Consider the following 16,213-nt stretch of genomic DNA (forward strand, 5'->3'; position numbering starts at 1 on the left):
GCTTACTGTACTTGTATTTAATTAAAGATTATTTTTCATAAAAAAATGACGTGGCCTCCAGCGCAATTTTCATAACCAGCAGAGGGAAAGCCGATGGCTGGGATCCGATGTTTATCAGCTGCAGGCTGATATTAATAGCCAAAGAAGGCTAAAAATATCAGCTCTCAGTCACCCCAGAAAAAGCATATCTCTAAGATGCACCAATGTTGGGGGGGTTGATTTTACCTTTCTTTTGTCTGGAATGAAACTGTAGAAGAAATCAGCGCACATAGGGTCTTATTCGATGGATAAAAATTGATCTATTCAGATTGTACTATCCTGATAGATCTATTGGTATGATTTATAGATCTTATTGATGATATCAGCCGCAGCAGAACCACGGGCACGCAAGTGATTGTATCAGATATGATGAAGTAAGGGGTTTATGGGTGTAATCCGCGATGATGAATATGATGTAGAACCAATGATATCCAGATAAAAGAAAGTGGTTTTATTCAATGCATTTCAAAGTTCAGATGATTTTTTCCTCAGGACACAACCACATGTATTGGTTTTCACGTTGATCTACTGTGAAGACAGTGAGCTTGAACTGCGGTGACATCATCACTGACATTTTCCCACGATCCAGAGGTCACTGCTATACATGCCGCTAGGAGCGCAGCTTCAGTGATGTCACCATTATTCACTTAAGCTACGCTCCCAGCAGCTCATTCACCAGTGCATTTCAGCTGGGATCGTCGCATCTTGGCACCATCCAGGTTGAAAGCTGTTTAACCCCAGACATTGATTACGGCGGGGGACAGTACGACAGACAGGTATGGTAGTGAAAATGAGGATGAGTGACCTCATGGAGATCAACATCCAACACTGCGGAGACACCATCACATGTTTCTCAACGCAGTGATTCTAGAGCAATGCCCCCATCCCTTATGGGAAATATGCAAAAACATGCAAAACACAAGCCGCGGAGACACCATCACGTGTTTCTCAACGCAAGCAATGACTAGCCAGGTCTTTCCCCGGGAAGGAACAACCACGGGAAGGGCAGTCTCCAATGAAGGAAACCACCTATGCCAAAACATGGTATCCATCCACAGACAGCTGTTTCGGGGTATTGCCCCTCATCAGTGTGGAGTAGGAAACTGGCTAGTAGGAGCAATGCCTAGTAAAAGACTGTGAAAATAAGGATGAGTGACCTCATGGAGATCAACATCCAACACTGCGGAGACACCATCACATGTTTCTCAACGCAGTGATTCTAGAGCAATGCCCCCATCCCTTATGGGAAATATGCAAAACAGGTATGGTATATTGTTGTTTTATAATTTTAGTTTTATTACAGGAGATCAAGGGCTTCGGTGGAATTAGGTGAGGTTTTAAGTATGGTTTAATTGAGATTATTAAAGGAGTCAGTGTCTTTCTTTCAATTAAAGGACTTTTTCTGGGTGTCTGTGTATTCCTACAATATGACAATGGGGTTAGTAATGAGGGCATCTTATTAATACCTCTCCATTACAAACCTCAGAGCTTGATGTCACCAGACAATACAAGCGTGAAATCAAACCCAACTATTACCCTACTTGCGACTGCTACAGGGTAAGTGGGAAGAGCAAGGCTAAGTGGCAGAATTGGCACATTTTAGAGATGCACCTTTTTTGGGGTGCCTGAGAGCTGATATTTTTAGCCAGGAGGGGCATTATCTATGGCCCATTCCTAGGCTATTAATATCAGCCCGCAGCTGTCTGCATAGACATTGCTGGTTATTAATTATAGGAGGATCCCATGTCATTTTTTGGGGGAGTCCCCATTTCAGTAGCCAGTAAAGGCTAAGTATACAGTTGTGAGCTGATATTAATAGCCTGGGAAGCTCCATGGGTATTACCCCCTTCCCCGGCTATAAACGTCTGCCCCAGCCATCCGTTTTCCCTCTGCTGGTTACAAAAATTGTGCCTTTTTATGAAAAACAATTTTTTATTAATTAAATATATGCACGGCACACCCTGCACTAATTGTATTTGTCACTGACATCCATATATACCTATTCTATTTGTATTTACTGTATGTAATCCAACTCTTCTATCCTATCGGCTCCTGCAGTGATTTTACAGAACTCGGCAAATTAATTATTATTATTTATTATTCTTTATTTATATAGCACCACTGATTCCATGGTGTTGTAAATGAAAAGGGGTTACATGCAAATTACAGATATCACTTACAGTTAACAAACTATCCATAACAGACTGATACAGAGGGGAAGAGGACTCAGCCCTTGTGGGCTTAAATTCTACTTGATGGTGGGGAAAGAGACAGTAAGCTGGAGGGTTGCAGCAGTTCCGATGTTGGTGAGGCGGTAGGTCCGGTAGTGGTGAAGAGGCAGCAGGATCATTGCATGCTGTAAGCTTTCTTGAAGAGGTGGGTTTTCAGGTTCCATCTGAAGGATCCGAATGTGGTTGATAGTCATGCGTGTCGGGGCATAGAATTCCAGAGGATGAGGAATATTCGGGAAAAGTCTTGGAGGCAATTAGGTGATGAGCGAATAAGTGTGGAGGAATGAAGGAGGTCTTGGGAGGACCGGAGATTACATGAGGGAAGATATCGGGAGATTAGTTCTGAGATATAGCAAGGAGACAGGTTATAGATGGCTTTGTACGTCAGTATTAGTAAATTGAACTGGATATGCTGAGGAAATGGGAGCCAGTGAAGAGATTTGCAGAGGGGAGAAGCGGAAGAGTAGCAAGGAGAGATATATTAGTCAGGCAGCAGCGTTAAGGATGGACTGGAGAGGTGCCAGAGTGTTATCAGGGAGGCCACAGAAAAGGATGCTGCAGTAGTCAAGACAGGAGATGATGAGGGCATGCACAAGCATTTTAATAGATTGAGCATTGATGAAAGGATGGATTCTGGAGATATTTTTGAGCTGGAGGCGACAGGAGGTGGAAAGAGCTTGGATGTGCGGTTTGAAGGACAGTGCAAGGTTATTGCGAGGCAGCAGACTTCCGGTATGGGGGAAAGCGTGACGTCATTAATTTTGATAGATCAGGTACAGAAGACCTGTGAGATGGAGGAAAGATGATGAGTTCAGATTTGTCCACATTGAATTTGAGGAAGCGAGAGGAGAAGAAGGAGGATATGGCTGATAGACACCCTGGGATTCTTGACAGCAGAGAGATGACGTCTGGGCCAAAGAGGTAGGCATGAGTGTCATCAGCGTAAAGGTGGTAAAGGATGTAACTCAGCTACATATTTTTTAAGCAAGCACAAAACGCTTCCAGAAGGGCAACTCAAAATTTTAAAAGAATGTATGTATTTTATCCTAACTCACAACTATTTTAAATATCAGGCTGACAACTACTCCCAGAAGTGGGGTACTGCAATGGGTGCCAAGTTTGGGCCCAGTTATGCTAACTTGTACATTGGCAGTTGGGAGGATGATACCATCTACCCGGCGGGTATGCAGCACACGGGCCTGGTACTTTGGCAATGTTTTATAGATGATGTTGTTTTTATTTGGTCAGGGGGTCAAGAAAGTATAAAGCAGTTTTTAATTGATATTATTAAAAATCATTATTTTTTAAATTTCACTTCTACTATTAGTATGAGCACTATTAACTTCTTAGACCTCACTACTTTTATTGAAGATAATATGATCCAAACCAAGACTTTTAGGAAACCCACTGACTCTAACAGTTTTATCCCATCTGACATTTGTCATTTACCTAGTTGGTTACTTAATGTACCAAAGAGTCAATTTACTAGAACCTGACGAAATTTCTCTAAAATTCAGGACTTTGATGCAGAATGCCTCCCTTACAAATCAGTTTTTAGAAAAGGGCCTTGAAAGAATCCTTTTAAAGGAAGCGAAAAATGCCACTAGAAATAAACCCATTAAGGACCTTGTAAGGGGCGTTAATTGTATTGGACCAAATACCACCAATGTGAACAGCAAGGAGGTCCAAGAGGACTTCATTCCTATTATTATGGAATATAATTCTAATACCCATATGCTGACTAATATAGTAAAGAAACATTGTGACATTTTAAGAGAGGATAAAATTGTAGGGCCACTAATTCCTCAAGGTCCAAAATTTGTTTATGAAAAGGCCTGCAACCTTAGGAACTTGAATGCCCCGACTTTGCAGTCTAAGGGTATTAAATAGCCCATTTTACCCTTTATTAATGATCTTGTAGGGATTTTTCCATGTAGAAAATACAGTATGTGTCAGAAAGCAAAAACTTCGAAACAGCTGACATTTATGGGAGGCAAAAAAGAATACAAAATCCGTAACTATATAACCTGCACCACTGAGAGTATAATATACACTATCAGGTGCCCCTGTTATAAATTATACGTAGGGCGCACTAAACGTCCATTGAAAGTGAGGATAATCGAGCATATCTGTAAAATAAAGAAGAAATTCATGGGGCACCCCGTGTACAAACACTTTGCCAATCACCATGGGGAATCTGTGTGTAATATGACGGTCACTGGGGTGGAATATGTGCAACCACAGGCACGTAAAGGTGACCATATTAAATTGATGTCATGTCCAGAGTCCCATTGGATATTTTATTTAGATATTTTAATCCTCAAAGGACTGAACAGTGAGATTGAGCTAGTTGGTTTTTATTGATTGACTGGCTACTTTTGTCAGCTTAATTAATCTGCCCGACACGATCATATAAGTACTCCTGGGATCTCAAGAAGGACCATTCCCAGATGAAGGAGACAGACGTCTCCGAAACGCTTAGGAAAGTCATTTGGTCATAACCACGCTCCGTAGTTACTGAAGCCTAGCGGTGTTACATGGTCTGACTTCACGCAGGTCCTGTGCTGACGAGCATGGATGTACAGCGCGTCTGACGTACCGCCGAAGATTCTTCATTGGAATATACCAGGATCTCCCTAAATAGCCACTGTTACTGGCCGGGATAGCGTTGCTATTCTTCAATCTGCCTAGATCGTTGGTCAGCATCTCACTGAAGAAACGTGCACATCCTTACAGCATCGGGAGAATTTACTTATCTCGCATATAAAAAGACTTCTCATTAACCTAAAAGGTACTGCATTATAGTGAACTTTCCTGCATGTCATGTGCATTTCCCTTTCTGGGAATGGACTATGTTATCATGTGCTAGAACTTTAGTTTAATTGATCGTTGCCTATCGATCATTTTTTAGTGCATCTTTCTATTAATAATTAGTACCATTTTTTTATATTATTAGCCATTGATGCTTGAAGTGACTGTGATACGCTTTGAAATAAACTGAGGCATTCTATTGATTATTTGTCCCATAGTGATCACTATATCTGGTTGTTTTATCATTGGGACCAGTAGTTTTCTCCTGGTTTGCTGATGGTCCAATCTGAGCTGCTTGAGAACCTGAGCATGTGACCTCCGACCACCAATGAGCGGTTGTCTGAAAGGGCATGCTCAGATGGAGAAAAGCAGGGCTTAGTCCCAGGAGTGTCTGCTTGCTGTTGACTAATGGTGGATGCTATAGCTGAACCTGAGGTTGCAGCAGCAATCTGCTCAATAGGTTCTCAGGTCCTGTCCACTGGGCCATGACCCTTGCAATCCACCAGATAGTACTTTTTGCCACATACCCCCATGCACCCCACAATATCGTTCACCTCATAATCGTCCGTGGACGAACCCGATGTCCCGGCAGATGACTCAGAAAACCGGGACATGTGAACGGGTTTTAGGAGGGACACATGAAAGGTGTCGGTGATACCTAGGTGTGGAGGAAGGGCCAGATGATAAACCACAGGGTTGTCCCTTGAAGGGACCTATGTAGTGAGGTGCAAATTTAGTGGACTCAACTTGCAGCCTGATGTTATGGGTGGAGAGCCACACTAAGTCACCAGGAGCAAAGGTCAGAGTAGGGCACTGATGTGCATCAGCGGAGACCCTCATTCTCTCCCTGGAGGCCCAGATGGCATTCTGTGTGCAGTCTAAATTGTCATGTGCCTCCACTGCTCAGTATGCCATGCTAGAGTCAGTGGACAACATGGACATGGGCACAGAGACACGCAGATGCTGGCCGTAGTTAAGGAAGAATGGGGTGTGTCCAGTAGAATTGGCTACAGCATTGTTCAGCACAAATTCCACCCACAGTAGCAAGGATGCCCAGTTATCCTGCCTGGCCGAAACAAAATTTCACAGGTATGTGACCAGGGTCTGGTTTTCCCTCTCTACAAATCCATTCGTCTCAGGATGGTAAGCTGACGAAAGATTCAACTCAATGCTGAGTAGGCAACAAAGCTCTCTCCAGAACCGAGACGCAAACTGAGGACCCCGGACACTGACAATTTTGTCAGGCATACCCTGTAGGCGAAACACATGCTTAATGAACAACACCGCCAAGGCCCATGCAGAAAGTACCCTCGGAAGAGGCACCAAGTGCACCGTTTTGGAAAAATGGTTTGGTGACTACCCAGATAAGGGTGCTGCTACCAGACTTTGGTAAACCCACCACAAAATCCATCCTGACCATTTCCTAGGGCCTGTCAGCCACCGGCAGGGGGTAAAGTAGCCCAGCAGGCTGTTGCTGAGGAGACTGATTCTTGGCACAGGAGACACAAGCCCAAACATAATCTCCGACATCTCGGGCCATATGTGGCCACCAGTATGTCCTCGCAAGGAGCTCAGATGTCCTCTTGGTCCCAAAATGTCCATCCACCCTGGACGAGTGAGCTCAAGAGAGAACTTCCGGTCGCAAATTAGGGGGTACAAAATCTTGCCTGGAGGCACCACCTCTAGCAAGACCGGGGCCACAATTCTCAGGCTCTCAGAAGGGACAATTAGCTAAGGTTCCTCTTCCACTGATGACACTACGGAGAGAGAGAGAGCGTCAGCACAAATGTTCTTCTCCCCAGAGAGAAAAAAGAGGGTGAAATGGAACTGGGAGAAGAACAGGGACCATCTAGCCTGGCGAGAATGTAGGCGCTGAGCGGTTTGTAAGTACACCAAATGCTTGTGGTTGGTGTAAACTTGGAATGGAAAACGAGCCACCTGAAGGAGGTGTTTCCTTTCTGAAAGCACCAGCTTCATGGCTAGCAACTCCCTGTCCCCGATGGAATAATTCTTCTCCGCCAGTGAGAAGGTCTTGGAGAAGAAGAAGCAAGGATGCTTCCGACCTTGAGCATCGTTCTGGATGGAAGAAGCGTCCACCTCCATAATAAATGGTTTATTAACATTGAGGCAATGCAAAATGGGAGGGCTAGCAAAGTGTGACTTGATAGAGAGGAAGGGCTTGGAGACCTCCTCCGACCACATTTTGGGATTTGCTCCCTTCTTGCTGAGGGCAATCAAAGGAGCTACCTGGGGTGGCAGCAGCAACAAGACGCATAGCATTAGCCTGAGCAAGATGCTGGGACCAACATCTCTGCTGAGCAGGAACCTCTGTGGCCAAAGAAGAATGGGAGATTGCAGAGGATATGGCTTGAGATTCCACCTTTGCAGTGGCATGAACTCAATGCTTAACACACACACACTGCCAAAGGTACCAATTCCTGGTTTAAAAACTACAGTATCACTGTGTTTGATTGGCCAGCAAACTCATCTGACCTTAACCCCATAAAGAATCTATGGGGTACTGTCAAAAGGAAGATGAGAGACACCAGACACAACAATGCAGATGATCTGAAGGCTGCTATCAAAACAACCTGAACTTCCATAACACATCAGCAGTGCCACAGGCTGATCAAATATTGAGTGCATTTACTGAACATACATTTCAGTATGCCAACATTCTGGATTTTAAAATATTTTTTTCAAGCTGGTGTTATAAAGTATTCTAGTTTGCTGAGATAATGAATTTTGTTTTTTTATTGGCTGTAAGCCATAATCATCGACATTAACAAAACTAAACACTTGAAATAGATCATTCTGTTTGCAATGACTATATAATATGAGTTTCACTTTTTGTATTGAAGAACTGAAATAAATTAATTTTTTGATGATATTCTAACTTTATGAGATGTATCTGTATATGTCTAAACATATATATAGAACTAGCACTTTAATTTTTACACTTTTATTCTTGGCATGCTAAATACTATAATTTACAGTATAATGAAATTCAAAAATAACATGCAACAACATGTAATCCCTTGCCTGAGGAGGTGGTGATGGCGAACCCTGTCGAGGGGTTCAAGAGAGGCCTGGATGTCTTCCTGGAGCGTAACAATATTGTATCTTACAGTTATTAGGTTCTTTAGAAGGACGTAGATCTGGGGATTTATACAGATGGAATATAGGCTCAACTGGATGGACAAATGTCTTTTTTGGCCTTGCTATCTAAGTTACTATAACAGTGTGTGTCTCATTTGGAAAATAATTGTAATGTACCCTAACAACAATAAAACAACCAGGAAGAATATGCTTTAGTTTTTAATCAGGTACCATTTTATTGAATAATTTCGGTCCCATTTCAATTCAATTATTATGTCTGAAGAAAACCTGTGAATACTACAAAACCATATGTTCATATTCCTTTAGGAATTTATGAGCATGAACTAGTTAAGAACTCTTCAGGCTCTGCTGATTGTGAATACTGAAAGTATGAAAGATTTGCATATATTGATTTATGCAGCTGTGAAACTGATACAAAAAGTTTGCAAATCCTTCCAAAAGTAGATATGTAATTTTACTTATTCTCTTAAAAAAATTAAACCTAGGACTTTGGCTTATTTCACTTTGTTGTTTAACATTGTCATGTATTTTTAACATATTAATAATAAAGTATTTTAAAATTTTAATATTTAATTAATTCTAGAAATTTCACTGAGCAAAGGAAGATTTCCATAAAATAATGCAATTGCTCACGGAACAGTTAAAAAAAGAGCTTAAGAGAAAGGAATCAATTTTAATGCATTCAAATGGAAATTATACAATTCAATTTACTGATTACATGAAAGATTACCTTCAGGAGCAATGGTTACTGCATACCTATTTAGTATAGTAACAGACTAAATTGAACATGTCAGAAAAAGATGACCATTTATTACTTAATTTTTACATAATGCATGTCAATGGAAAATATTCCTTTTTGTTTCTAAAACTTTGCATAATTATTACTTTCTAATGTCAGAACTTGGCTAAACACAGATGGGTTGTGTTACAGTATGTAGACATTATAAAATAAAGTGGGTTCCTATATGGGTCATTGATGGCATGTTGATTAGATATGCCATTATATTTAATAGATATTAAAGATGAAATAATATTTTTTTGAAAATCAAATTTGCCCAAGAATCTTCCCTAAATTACAGATTTTCCTATTATTCTGAAAATCCTTAATCCCTTCACTACCAAGGGTGGTTTGCACATTAACTCCCAGGCCAATTTTTACAATTCTGACCACTGTCCATTTATGAGGTAATAACTCTGAAACGCTTCCATGGATCCCGGTGATTCTGACACTGTTTTCTCGTGACATATTGTACTTCATGTTAGTGGTAAAATTTCATTCAAATAACTTGCGTTTATTTGTGAAAAAAATGGAAAATTGGCAAAAAATTTTAAAATTTTGCAATTTTACAACTTTGAATTTTTATGCCCTTAAATCACAGAGATACAGTACACAAAAAAATTAATAAATAACATTTCCCACATGTTTACTTTACATCAGCACAACTTGGAACCAAAATTTTTTTGTCAGGAAGTTATAAGGGTTAAAAGTTGACCAGCGATTTCTCATTATTGCAACACCATTTTATTTTTACGGACCACATCACATTTTAAGCCACTTTGAGGGGTCTATATGATAGAAAATACCAAAAAGTGACACCATTCTAAAAACTGCACCCCTTAAGGTGCTCAAAACAACATTCAAGAAGTTTATCAACCCTTCAGTTGCATCACAGGAATTTTATTAAATATTTTAAAAAAAATGAACATTTAACTTTTTTTCACAAAAAAATACTTCAGGTTCAATTTTTTTATTTTACCAAGGGTAACAGGAAAAATTGGACTGGAAAAGTTATTGTGCAAATTGTCCTGAGTATGCTGATACCTGATATGTGGGGGGAACCACTGTTTCGGCGCATGGCTGAGTTCAGAATGGAAGGAGCGCCGTTTGACTTTTTCAATGCAAAATTGGCTGGAATTCAGATCGGACGCCATGTCACGTTTGGAGAGCCCCTGACATACCTAAACAGTGGAGACCCCCCACAAGTGACCCCATTTTGGAAACGAGACCCCCCAAGGAACTTATCTAGATATGTGGTGAGAACTTTGAACCCACAAGGGCTTCACAGAAGTTTATAACGTACAGCGGTACAATTAAAAAATCATATTTTTTCCAAAAAAATGATCTCTTCATCAACAATTTTTATTTTCCCAAGGGTAACAGGACCCTAAAAGTTATTGTTCAATTTGTCCTGAGTACGCTGATACCCCATATGTGGGTGTAAATGACTATTTGGGCACATGGCAGAGCTCAGAAGGGAAGCATCGCCATTTGACTTTTTTGGCTGGAATTGAGATCGGACACCATGTCGCGATTGGAAAACCCCTGATGTACCAAAACAGTGGAAACCCCCCACAAATGACACCATTTTGGAAACTAGACCCCCCAAGCAACTTATCTAGATGTGTGGTAAGAAATTTGAACCCCCAAGGGCTTCACAGAAGTTTATAACTTACAGCGGTACAATTAAAAAATCATAATTTTTCCACAATAATGATCTTTTCACCCTCAATTTTTAGTTTCCCAAGGGTAACAGGACCCTAAAAGTTATTGTGCTATTTGTCCTGAGTACTCTGATACCCCACATGTGGGGGTAAACTACTATTTGGGTGCATGGCAGAGCTCGGAAGGGAAGCAGCACCATTTGACGTATTTGGCTGGAATTGAGATCGGACACCCATGTCGCATTTGGAAAGCCACTGATGTACCAAAACAGTGAAACCCCCCCCACAAATGACACCATTTTGGAAACTAGACCCCCCAAGGAACTTATCTAGATGTGTGCTGAGCACTTTGAACCCCCCAGTGCTTCACGGAAGTTTATAACACCCAGGCGTGAAAATAAAAAAATCGTATTTTTTCCACAAACATGATCTTTTAGTCACCAATTTTTTTATTTTCCCAAGGGTACCAAGAGAAATTGGACCCCAAAAGTTGTTGTCCAATTTGTCTTGAGTACGCTGATACCCCATATGTGGGAGAAAACTACTGTATGGGTACACGTCGGCGCTCGGAAGGGAAGTAGTGATGTTTTGGAATGCAGACTTTGATGGAATGGTCTGCGGGTGTCATGTTGCTTTTGGAGAGCCCCTGATGTACCTAAACAGTGGAAACCCCCCACAAGTAACCGCATTTTGGAAACTAGACCCCATAAGGAACTTATCTAGATGTGTGATGAGCACTTTGAACCCCCCAGTGCTTCACAGAAGTTTATAACGACCGGGTGTGAAAATAAAAAAAATCGTATTTTTTCAACAAACATGATCTTTTAGTCCCCTTTTTTTTATTTTCCCAAGGGTAACAGGAGAAATTGGACCCGAAAAATTGTTGTTCAATTTGTCTTGAGTACGCTGATACCCCATATGTGGGAGAAAATTACTGTATGGGCACACGTCTGGGCTCGGAAGGGAAGTGGTGACGTTTTGGAATGCAGACTTTGATGGAATGGTCTGCGGGTGTCATGTGCGTTTGGAGAGCCCCTGATGTACCTAAACTATTGAAACTCCCCACAAGTGACCCCATTTTGGAAACTAGACCACCCACGGAATTTATCTAAATGTGTGGTGAGAACTTTGAACCCCCAAGTGCTTCACAGAAGTTTATAACATCCGGGTGTGAAAATAAAAAAATCACTTTTTTCCACAAAAATGATATTTTTGCCCCTAATTTTTTATTTTCCTAAGGGTAACAGGAGAAATTGGACCCCAAAAGTTGTTTTGCTATTTGTCCTGAGTAGGCTGATACCCTATATGTGGGGGTAAAACACTGTTTGGGTGCAGGGAAGAGCTTGGAAGGGAAGGAGCACCATTTGACTTTTTCAACACAGAATTGGCTGGAATTGAGATCACACGCCATGTTGCATTTGGAGAGCACCTGATATGCCCAAACAGTGGAAACCCCCCAATTATAACTCCAACCCTAACCCCAACACACCCCTAACCCTAATCTCAGCCCTAACTCTAGCCCTAACCCTAACCCTAGCCCTAACCCTAGCCCTAACCCTAGCACTAACCCTAGCCCTAGCCCTAACCCTAGCCCTAACCCTAACCCTAATGGGAAAATGGAAATAAACACATTTTCTTTTAATTTTATTATTTTTCCCTAACTAAGGGGGTGATAACGGGGGGTTTGATTTACTATTTATGGCGGTTTTTATTTTTGGCATCTATCACACGCTAAAAGACACTTTTTATTGTAAAAATAGTTTTTACATCACCACATATTGAGAGATATAATTTTTCCATATTTTGACCCACTGAGTCATGAGAGGTCTTACTTTTTGCGGGACGAGTTGACGTTTTTATTGGTATCATTTTCGGGCACGTGACATCTTTTGATCGCTTTTTATTCCGATTTTTGGACGCAGAATGAACAAAAACCAGCGTTTCATGAATTTCTTTTGGTGGGTGCGTTTACACCATTCCGCGTGCGGCAAAATTGATAAAGCGGTTTTATTCTTCGGGTCAGTACGGTTACAGCGATACCTCATTTAGGTTTTTTTTTATGTTTTGGCACTTTTATGCAATGAAGACAATTTTATATAAAAAATAATTATTTTTGCATTGCTTTATTCTGCGAGCTATAACTTTTTCATTTTTTTGCTGATGATGCTGTATGGTGGCTCGTTTTTTTGTGGGACAAGATGACATTTTTTGATCGCGCGTTATTTCACTTTATGTTCGGCGGTATGATAATAAATCATTATTTTTTGCTTCGTTTTTTATTTTTATTTTTTAAGGGGTTCACTAAAGGGGTTAACTAATGGGACAGTTTGATAGGGTGGGTCGTTATGGACGCGGCGATACCAAATATGTGTACTTTTATTGTTCTTTTTTATTTCCAAAAAATGAATTTATTAGGGAATTTTTTTTTTTTTATTTATTTAGCGATTTTTTTAAAATTATTTTTACACTTTTTTTTTTTTTTAAACTTTATTACATTGTCCCAGGGGGGACATAACTGTCCTGTGACAGATCGCTGATCTGTCACATCACAGATCACTGATCTGTCACATCACAGATCACTGTGACAGATCAGCGATCTGTCACAGGCATAGACGCAGACTTCCTCATGCCTTCGCTTTGCAGGCACTGAGGAAGTCAGCTCCCTGCAGGCCCCCAAAGGTCCACATCGCCATCTTGGATCCGGGGACCTGCAGGGAAAGAGCCCCCCGCAGCAGCGCTGCACATTGCGCTGCTGTGGGGGGCTCAGGGAAGCATGGAGGGAGCCCCCTCCCTGCCAATGCTTCCCTTTAAGCCCCGGTACACTGCGATCGTGTTTGATCGCGGTGTGCAAGGGGTTAACGTGTCGGGGGCGGTCCGTGACTGCCCCTGACACATTGTGCCATTTTGGAGGTGCTGTCCATGCTCTTTTTTGGTGTATAGCATGTTCTTTCCTCTTTCTTGAACCACCTCTCCTCCCATTTGGCACAGGTGATTTTAAATTAGTAGGAGACAGCAAAGAAAAGGGTCTAGCCTATTTTTGCTCTTACTGGAGAACTTGAAGAAGGTGAGTTTCAATACTCCTTTCTTTTTGTGTGGTGCTTAACAACTGGCTAAGATGATGTGCAGACAGCAAGGATTCGGATTCCTGGACCACCGTGTGAATTACGTGTATGACGGACTCCTCGCCAGTGACGGACTACACCTCAACAATCCTGGGAAACACACATTAGCCAGAAGACTCACTACACTCATCAGGAGAGCGTTAAAATAGAAGAGGGGACGGGAAGAAAATGTTAAGACACGAACATAAAGCCAGAAAAAATACTGATGAAGAATATGAGGTGAGGCAAAGAAGACCCAAGACAACATACTCGGAAGGGAGGTAAGAAAATTTCTAACACAATCCACAGGGAGGAGATTGGAATAAAACAATATCCTCTAAACTGCATGCCTGCAAATGCCAGAAGCCTAGCAAACAAGAGGGAAGAACTAAAAGCAGAAATATCTACAGGTAACTATGACATAGAGGGAATAACCGAGACATGGTTAGATGAAAGCTATGACTGGGCAGTTAACTTACAGGGTTACAGTCTACTTAGAAAGTGTCACGCCGTCTCTGCATACTCCCCCGGCCATCGCTCCCTCACCGCAGCCCCTCGCCACCCAACAGCCACGATGGTCACCTCTGACAGGCGCGCAGTCGATGTTGTCTTTGCATGCAATGCGCATGTGCCATAGGCCACAGTCACGCCTCCCTTCTGCTTCTTGTGCTCCGGCTATGCCCTGACCCGGAAGCACCCCCTGACCAATGGCAGACCAGACAGGGGCATATCAGGCCACTTCCCCCTGAGGGAGGCGCCTGATCATTGTGTTTCCTAGCACACTGGGCCTCGCTTCTTCTTATGCTCTCTGCAGTCTCACAGTCCCGTTCTCGCATGCTCCCTGCAGCAGCCTCGCAGTCCAGCTATCCGTGTCCCCTGCTCCAGTCCTGCCGCCCTACTCCAGTCCTGCCTCCGTTGTTCTGTTCCATCCTGCTCCAGTCCTGCTGTCCTACTCCAGTCCTGCCTACGGTGTTCCTGTTCCATCCTGCTCCAGTCCTGCCGTCCTACTCCAGTCCTGCCTTCGGTGTTCCTGTTCCATCCTGCTGCAGTCCTGCCTCCGATGTTCCTGTTCCATCCTGCTCCAGTCCTTCCGTCCTACTCCAGTCCTGCCTACGGTGTTCCTGTTCCATCCTGCTCCAGTCCTTCCGTCCTACTCCAGTCCTGCCTCAGGTGTTCCAGTTTCATCCTGCTCCACTCCTTCCATCCTCCTCTAATCCTGTCTCCTGTGTTCCTGCTCCAGCCATCCCTCCACGTTCCAGTCTACTGTCTTACTCCAATCCTGTCTCCTGTGTTTCAGCTCTATCCTGTCATCTACACTTCAGTCCCTCCACGTTCCAGTCTACAGTCTTACTCTATACTAGTCAAAGAGGAGAAGGGGTTTGTCTTTAGGTAAAGTCTTGTCGAAAGTCCACTTTAAGGGAGGATATTAGCGAAGGGAATGAGGATGTCGATTCCATATGGGTCAAAATAAATGGAAGGAAAAATAGCAAAATTCTCATTGGGCTCAGTTACAAACCCCCAAATACAGCTCTGGAAAAATTATGAGACCACCACATCAAAACCCTGTCATGGGAAGCCCATTCTCCAAATGTGAACCCCATTGAAAACCTCTGGAATGTAATCAAGAGGGTGATGATAGTCACAAGCCATCAAACAAAGAAGAACTGCTTACATTTTTGTGCCAGAAGCCGTGTGACAGACTTGTGGTAAGCATGCCAAGATGCATGAAAGCTGTTTTTAGAAATCATGGTTATTCCACAAAATATTGAATTCTGAATGGTGATGAGTCAATATACTTGTTGCTCGGATATCCCCGAGCATGCTCGGGTGATCTCCGAGTATTTTGGAGTGCTCGGAGATTTAGTTTCTGTCGATGCAGCTGCATGATTTATGGCTGCTGGACAGCCTGAATACACGTGGGAATTCCCTAACAAACAGGCATTCCTCACATGTATTCAGCCTGTCCACCAGCCATAAATCATGCAGCTGCATCGACAGAAACTAAATCTCCGAGCACGCTAAAATACTCGGAGGCCACCCGAGCATGTTCGACGAAAACCGAGCATGCTCGGCGAAAACCGAGCAACAAGTATACTCGCTCATCACTAATTCTGAACTCTTCCTGAGATAAAACATTAGTTTTGTTGTTTCTAAATGATTATGAACTTGTTTTCTTTGCATTATTTGAGATCTGAAAGCACTGGGGTTTTTTTTAATTTTGACCATTTCTCATTTTCAAACTAAATTTTTCTGTTTGGAAATTCGGAGACATGTTGTCAGAAGTTTGTATCCTAAAATAACAATTTACATTTTACTCAAAAATATGCCTATAAAAAGAAAAATCAGACAAACTGAACATTTGGAAGTGGTCTCTTAATATTTGCCAAAGCTGTATAACAGAAATCATTGAAACTCTACTACTAACGCAGATAGATGAAGCTGCAATCCATAATGAGGTCCTTGTTATGA

Source organism: Dendrobates tinctorius, unplaced genomic scaffold (genome assembly GCF_039654945.1).
Source record: "Dendrobates tinctorius isolate UK_male_01 unplaced genomic scaffold, ASM3965494v1 ptg000064l, whole genome shotgun sequence".
Taxonomy (NCBI): domain Eukaryota; kingdom Metazoa; phylum Chordata; class Amphibia; order Anura; family Dendrobatidae; genus Dendrobates; species Dendrobates tinctorius.